Below are 8,252 nucleotides of genomic sequence, written 5' to 3'. Positions count from 1 at the left end.
CGGATCGTTCGGCACCAAGAAAACGAATGAAACAACCCATCGAGAAAAGGCCAAGCGAAGAAACAGCCCATATCAACCGCGGAGCCTCTCCACCGTCATGTTCCACATGGGCACGCAGTTGAACTGGTACTTGACGCCGGTGAACGCTGAGAAGCCGAAGTAGGCCCGCTTGCCGAGGAGCACTGCCGAGAGGTCAGCGGTGCGTCGAGCAAGGCCACGCCGTGGCGACGTACGCGCGCGCGCTGCGACGCACCGTCGTAGTTGACCCAGACCATGTAGAAGCCGTCGTTGACCGTGGTGTCGATGGGGGCGAGCTGGATGCTGAAGGGCGTGAGCGAGGTGGCGTGGGTGCAGCGGACGCCGTTCACGTCGAGGCCGACATGGTTGTCATCGAGGTTGTAGGGCTGCTTCACCGTGTCCAGCTCCACGGCCGCGAACCCGTTGGCGGGGTTGCCGTCCATGGACGCATTGGTGAGGCCTAGGTACCCGCCGTGGCTGCCGGGGGGCAGGCCGCCGCCGCCGTTGCTGGACGCGACGACGAACGCGAGGCCTTCGCCCTTGCTTGTCGCGTTGGTGCGGTAGAGGTTGATCCGGAACACGGTGGAGAAGGAGGCGACGTACCTGCCGCCGGCGGGTTCAGAGGCCCACAAGACGAACGGGGAGGAGAGGAAGACGCTGCCGGTCTGGTTGACGAGGAAGTTGTCGGGCCCGCTGGTGCTGTTGCTATCCGGGGTGATCTGGAGCGTGTTCTGGGTGACGCTGGAGTTGCTGGCGAAGGTCAGGTTGGCAGGAAGCAGCACCAGCACCATGACCACCAGGGGTCACCGTTGCAAACGCCGCGAGGAGCCCAGGACATCTCGCTAGACGCCGGGGAGGAGGATTCCGGAAAGGCTCCCCGGGCTTCCTCTCGCTGGAGGCAAAGCCAGGCAGCTGCCGGCCTTTTGTTTCACTCTCTGCTGCATCTTGTTCTGGCTGGCGGTGGTCGTCATCGGTGTGACCGTGCTCACCGTGTACCTCGTCTACCGCCCGCAGCCGCCGAAGCTCCGGTGACGGATGCGTCCCTGAACGCCGGGTACGTGGACGAGCTGACCGTCCCCGGCGTCCCGGCCCACGGCCTCGCGCTCAACGCCGACCCTCACCGCCCTGGTCGCCATCACACAGCCAGTATCGATCAACGATTCGTTGGTTTATCCTGGTTGCGAAAGTTTGATCAACCCTTCCACTATCGTGCATCCATAGAATAGTCCCACCTCGCTTCATTAGATCGAATCAGTCCAGTTTATATACATGTTGCTTAGCAAATCAACAAGCAAGCTTGGAAATCAAACAAGTAGAGGGCAAGAAGAGGGATTGGTGTGTCCAGATGGCGAGCTCCGGCGGAGGCCGGGTGATGCAGCGAGGCGGGATGTGTGCTGCCGCGGCAGCGAGCGAGCGAGCAGGGGGCGAAGGTCAATGGGGGGAGGCCCGAGGGGGAGGCCAGATGTGTGCCGTGGCAGCGAGCGAGCAGGGGGCAAAGGTCAACGGATGGACGGAGCAAGATGGAGAGGGAGGCGTGCGGGGGAGAGAGAAGTTGAGCAGCAAACTAGCCTGATCAAGTCTCACACGTTGGTAGCTCACCTGAAACGGTGTCCAGAAAAAAGGTTTACCAGAGACCAACCCTGAATTGCATTGGAATAATTTCTTAAATATTGGTTTGTTCTTATCATTTTAATCTTAAATAAGATTAAAGTGCTTGTGCACAATGGGGTGGAGCATTTCCAGAATGGTCAAAAACTCAGTTTGGCCACAGAGTACTTTAAAGCAATCTTGGGACAGCCTGCCCCCTCCTTGAACACAATGGATGTGCACTCCCTATACACTCCGCTTGATTTATCTGCCCTGACGGCACAGTTTTCCTGGGCTGAAATCGTGCAAGCCATCAGTGGCTCACCCAATAACAGAAGCCCGGGACCTGACGGTTTCACCAACGAGTTTTACAAGACTTTCAAGCTGTTGCTAAAGGATGACCTGCTCCGTTTTTTTGAGGATTTCCACAAAACTGAAGTTGATATTGCTGGTATTAACTCTGCTCTCATCACCCTGCTACCCAAAAAGGATACGCCCCTGGAGATGCGGGATTTCAGACCTATTTCTCTCGTACACAGTATACCCAAGCTGGTTTCTAAGGTTCTGGCAGGCAGACTGAAAACTTGGATCCCTCTCTTGATTCACTCCCTCCAGTCTGGCTTCTTGCAGAGCAGATCGATCATAGAAAATTTTACCCTGGCTGCCGAAATGATCCAATATGCATACAAACGGAAATTGCCGGTCATTGCTCTGAAGTTGGACTTCCATAAAGCTTTTGACAGTGTCAGTTGGTCCTGTTTACACAAAGTACTTGAAGCCAGAGGTTTTCCTCAGTTGTGGATTAGTTGGATTCATACGCTTTTGTCAACTGGCAGCTCTAAAGTCCTTCTTAATGGTGAGATGGGTGCTCCCATCCGGGCTAAGCGAGGGTTTCGGCAAGGCGACTCCTTATCCCCGTACCTCTTCATTATTGTTGCAGACGTACTGCAGAGAATGTGCTGCCATTTGTTCCAGGATGGCTCCCTGGTTCGCCCACTCGGTTCGGACAGTTTCTTCCCGGTCCCGCAATACGCGGATGACACGCTGATCCTTTTTCAAGGCACTAGCAGCAGGCGGCAGTTGTTAAGTCAACCCTCACAGCTTTCTCTGCGTTTTTTGGGCTCACCATAAATTTCCACAAGAGCACTCTCATACCTGTTGCTGTGGACTCCAGCACCGCTTCGGCCATTGCCCAGATCCTAGGCTGCCCCGTTTCATCCTTTCCATGCAACTACCTGGGTCTGCCTCTCTCTCTGCACAAAATTACGCACGGTATGTTACTGCCTATTATACACAAGGTTGACCGTCGTCTTTCAGGATGGTTAGCTACCTTCTTATCCTTAGGGGGTAGACTGACTCTCATCAACTCAGTTCTCACTGGTATACCAAGCTACTTCATGTCATGCTTTGCTTGGCCCAAGGAGTCTCTGGGGAAATTAGAAAGTCTCTTATGTGCTTTCTTCTGGCAAGGCAAGAACAAAGTCAAGGGTGGCCAATGCCTAGTGGCTTGGGATACAGCATTGTTGCCTCGTATCAATGGAGGGTTGGGAATCCGTCAGCTGCAAGCTCACAATCAAGCTATGATGTGCAAGTTTGTCTCCAAAGTTCTACAAGGTTCGGACATACCATGTTATAACTGGTTTGCCACACATTACTGCCTGGCTGTTCTTCCACAACGTGCTAGTAGCAGAGACACTACCATCTGGAAAGGGTTCAGAGATCTCGTTCCTATGGTCATCAACTCCTCTAAATGTGTTCTGGGGTCTGGGCTTTTGATTTCCTTCTGGAAGGACCAATGGCTAGAAGTGGGCCGTTTATGCCAGCTCTTCCCGACGCTGTATTCCTTCGCGGCACAGCCAGCTTGCTCAGTACAATCACAGCATTCTAATGGTTCATGGGCTATTCAGCTCCACCCTAATCTCTCACAAACGGCCTCAACTGAGCTAGCTGCCCTGCAGGGTTTGTTGATGGGCATTGCTCCAAACTTACTGCATGAGGACAAACGGTCTGCTTCTGTGAGCTCAGGACAGCTTTGCACTGGATACTTCTACAGGCTACTCACCTTCCGAGGGGTTTTGACAACCTTTCACACTTGGGTTTGGGATGTGGTGATCCCCCTCAAACACAGAATCTTCCTATGGCTTGCTTTCCGTGGCCGCCTAAACACTAAGGATAGCATGGTAAAGAAAGGCTGGTCGGAGGCTGCCCCGTTTGCACATTGTGACAGTTGCCCCGCTGTTGAATCAATCGATCACTTACTACTACGCTGTGCACCTGCCAGCGTTCTTTGGGGCAAGATGGAGCTGGACGTTCTGGCTTGCTCGGCTACTAATGTTCTTTCTTTTGTGGAGCAAGCATAACACCAGATCAGTTTCAGGCACAAATGGAATGTGGCTTTCGCGGCTTGTGCTATTGCCTTGTGGCATGCTAGGAATGACAGAGTCTTCAACTCCAAAATCTGGTCTGTAACATATACATGCCTTTATGCAGCAGACATGCTCCGTCTTTGGAGTTTCAGAACTCCAAATCAACGCACCAGGGAGGTTCTCCAGGTTTGGAGACAAAAGCTGCTGCATAGTGTGTAGACGAATGATGTAATCCTTCTCCCCTCCCTTCCCCTTCCCCTTCCCCTTCCTCTTCCTTCCTCTTTTCTTCTTTCAGCCTGCTTGTATGTTGCACCTTGGTGCACCAAACAAGTTGTACTTGTACTGATACTTGTTACTTCATCAGGCTCTGGCCTGTTTTGAAATATAAGGTCGGCAGCCTGCCACCTTCTTTGTTTCATTTTGTTCCAAACAGTGATTTCACTTTTTTGACTCATCATTTTGTGTTGTTCAACTGTCTTGGATCGGCTTGCTTCTAATCGATACCTTAATAAACACACCAGCTACAACGCTTTCAGATACAGTATGTGAGACCAACTGATTTTACTTTTTTCATTTGTTGGAGACGTACTTTAAGGCTAGAGGGACATCAAGCTCGGAGACAGCAACTCTGATGCTTGAAGTGTATGGAGGCTGCCTTTGTAGGACAAAACTACTGTGGATGCTTTTATTAAACTAGATGATACCCTGCACGTTGTTGCGGGAATATTTACAATACATTTCGATGATATGTGATTTCTATGGAACGTGAATAGTGATACTACAAAAACTAAAATTGCAAATCCATATGCTTTATTGTGTTTGATTAATGTATTGTAAAATATCTAATATATGTTTGCATGTTGAGGTGGACATTTTCATGTGCATGAATGCATATTGTGATGGGCCTTTTGCCATGCATGTTGCTTGATGATGTGGCATACTTGCATGTTGAGAGAAATATGTTAGTGGGGGCTAGCTATTTAGATATAGAAGATTAGGCCATGTTGACGTCGTAGCCCTTTTAGTTTCAATTGCATTTTAAAAGTCCTCATCTCATTTTAGTACATAATTTCAAAAAAAAAATTATCTTTACTGTGAGTCTTGAAAACGTGTTCATTTAGTAGGAGGATGAGTCCATGCAGGGATAATACTTTTTCACCGGTTGCAACGCACGGGCATATTTTAATTGTTGTAATAATAATAAAGCACGGATTGACTCTATGAGTTCATCGTCACTTTTTATTAATAAAGTTGCAAATAATTACCCACCACTGCCATCCATAGGTGAAAAAAATGTTTCGCTAAAGATCTAAAAAAGACATTAGAAAAAAGATAAAAAAGAGAAAGAGCTACCCGACCCACCCTTCACGACCCTGCCTCCCAAATCCCAATCCCATCTCGACTCCAGCGCGCCGACTTTCAAAAAAAAAAAAGACTCCAGCGCGCCGCCACCTCTTGCCCCGCCCCGCCGGCGCTCCGCCTCCCGTCGCCGAGCGCCGTCGCCCCTCCTCGCCGCGCCGCCGGACCGCCTACCGTCGTCACGCGCTGCCATGGCCTACCTTGCCGCCCCGCCTACCCCTACCCCAAGTTCCCCCACACCCGCGCCCATCACCGGCATCCATACGCGCGACCTGTTTCTCCGTTGCCGGGCGGCTGCAGGAGGTGGCCGGCGTCGCCCCGTCATGAAATCCCCTAGCCGCTTGGTCTCATCCGCCGCATGCTGTCTGCCCGTACAGGATTGACGCGCCCTATATCTGGCGACCCGCGGCTACTCCTCCCAGCCCCGGATCTGCTCTCCCGCCACCTGCGACCCACGGCTTCAATGATCCACGACAAGGGATGATGACCAACTCGGCTGCCCCCTTCCCCGTGCAGCTGCCTCTGAGGCTGCAGCAGCCTTCGCACGAGGCCACTACGGCGCCACCTATGCTGTCCTGAAGTTCCGTCAGATTCGTCAATTTCAGTTTCATCAGTTTTTGTCAGATTAAGTTTCATCAGATTCAGAAAATTCAGTTTCGTCAAAGTTTCAGTTGTAAGTTAATTTCTCGCGCACGTTGGCGCTCGGCGCTCGACGTCGTCCACTTCCTCACATCACTCGAGCCCAAGTGCATGCAGGTTACACCAGCCTTTGATTTATATACCTACCGTATGTCCACTGATCAGTGACATGAAAAGGTTGGGCGCTCTGAGCTAGAACATAAGCTGATTGATGAGATGAGTTAAAATGCTTCTGATTGGTTAGACCCTCAATATTCCAAACTGAAGTCCAAGGAAGAAGGATCAGGAATAGCAGGTACGAAGCCCATGAGTTATTTGTCTTACAGGCATGCACGTGAACAAGGTTCTACATAGTTCCAGATTTCCAATGGACGCTGGTGTTGTTGGCTGACATCTCCGGGGCTGTACATCATGATGGTTACCAAGACATGACAATGATCTAAATGCTACAGACCTGAATGAAATACCATGACTGCAGGTCGTTGCTGATTTGCGTTCGAAGAGGTGCAGCAAAAAGTGAGAAGCAACTGAGGTAATCGCCGATTGAAAAAAATACATGATGCACTGATGGATTATCATGTATATAATGCCTGTTATTGGAAAGACTGATGTTTTTGGCATTTTCCATTGCTCTTCAGTGCACTGAAGAATAGTGAAATCTTGGCATCCGATTCCTTTTGCAGGCTATGCTTTTAACTCAACCAAATCTGCATTGTTAGTTGCTCTTATAGTCTGTTTGTAGCTAATTGGGGGACAAACATGGGCAATGACCAGCTTATTTTGATGACAGTGCAATCAAGGACTCACATGTTCACTGATGAATCTACCTCTATTTGCATGGTTATTTTCCGAATCAGCAACACTTTATGAGGGTCTTCATCGGCAATGTACATAGTGATGCATAACTGTTGGTTTGAATTATTTGGATGCTTCAGTTGTCAGACATGTATGTGCAGAGAGTTGAGGCTTTGAAATTAGATAATATGTCTAATGAATATGCATGTTTATTCATGGAACTATGCTCCATCTGTTTGATCAATTTGTTCGATGCATATGCTCATTCATGTGTTGTCACAGTGACTTGCCTGCGCTCATTGTTGATCGCAAAGAAGTGAGTTGGTCCAGAAATTGCAGCTGAGATGGAGCTCGGCAGGATGGCTAGACAGGCCCAGCTTGGTATTAGTCTTCTCTAAAATTTTATGTAGAAGTTTTTTCCTAGATCCAAGTACATTGTATCATTATTTTGCAGGTGTGATCCACAGCAGAGATCACATTTTCTATGATTATAATTTATTTACTCATGTTCATACTAAATGTTTTTTTAGCAAAGTTCATACTAAATGTTAAAAGGGTCAATCCACAAGCTTGTCTGATCCCCGGTTCATTTTTGAACTATGTCAACGTGTTCTATCAAGGATCATTTTGTTGCATATGGAAATGACAAGCAATTTTCTTACCAGAATTATCATATTTGTAAGGTCGATCACCCATGGGTTCTGCACTTCACTAGAAAAAATTTGTAGCCTTGACCTGATAAGTTAGTGTTGTTGTATTATGAATTATTCATAGTATGAGACCAAATTTATAGTTTTAGTTTCATACAATTTTTTGTTCTTTGATAAATGGAGATTGTCATTGTCTTCTGTTTGCATGCCAGAATTTGGCGGTCCATTGTAACAATTTTTTGGCTTGATATTTATCTGTGTAGATGCATGGGTTCAAGGGTATTCTTTCTCCCGTTGCAACGCCTCCCTGACATTGGGTGGCAACATTTCGATGTTGTCGTGGCGTGCAGTCAGGTGTTTTGGGTTCGTTGTTTTGGTGGACAGGGCATCTAGCACGTTCTTCGTAGCGAAACATGGGGTTGCGCTTGCACATACAATTCTTAAAAAAATTGAGTGCATGCTAAACTTTTTCTCTCCCACAGGGCATCTAGCACTTTCTTCGTAGCAAAACATGGGGGTTGTGCTTGCACATACAATTCTTAAAAAAATTGAGTGCATGCTAAATGTTTTCTCTCCCGTTGCAACGCACGGACATATGTGCTAGTCAGGGACGAATCCAAGGGGGGATGAGCCCCCCCCCCCCCCCCCCCCCCGAACGAAAATTTTCTATTCGATAGCGATCAGGCTGCCATGTGTACGCTGCTCCGAACGATTAGCTTCGTCCCCCCTATGGGCTGATCACTCCCTAATCACGTGAAAAATGAAGCCTGATTCTCTACTCCCCAAAGCACAAGCCCACACATACCAAGCCGAGATCCAGCAACAGTAGGCCCACAAT

General features: G+C 48.9%; 1 long non-coding RNA gene across 1 annotated transcript; it reads left to right on the top strand.

Moving 5' to 3' along the window:
• Positions 1-5,450: 5,450 nt before the first annotated feature.
• Positions 5,451-7,706, top strand: LOC125547459. Its single transcript, XR_007300676.1, has 3 exons — positions 5,451-6,264; positions 6,330-6,501; positions 6,653-7,706. It is a non-coding gene; the product is annotated as an uncharacterized LOC125547459 (long non-coding RNA).
• Positions 7,707-8,252: the final 546 nt, after the last annotated feature.

Source organism: Triticum urartu, chromosome 3 (genome assembly GCF_003073215.2).
Source record: "Triticum urartu cultivar G1812 chromosome 3, Tu2.1, whole genome shotgun sequence".
Classification (NCBI taxonomy): domain Eukaryota; kingdom Viridiplantae; phylum Streptophyta; class Magnoliopsida; order Poales; family Poaceae; genus Triticum; species Triticum urartu.
Note: the sequence above shows the minus strand (reverse complement) of the source record. Positions and strands in the feature narration are given on the sequence as shown.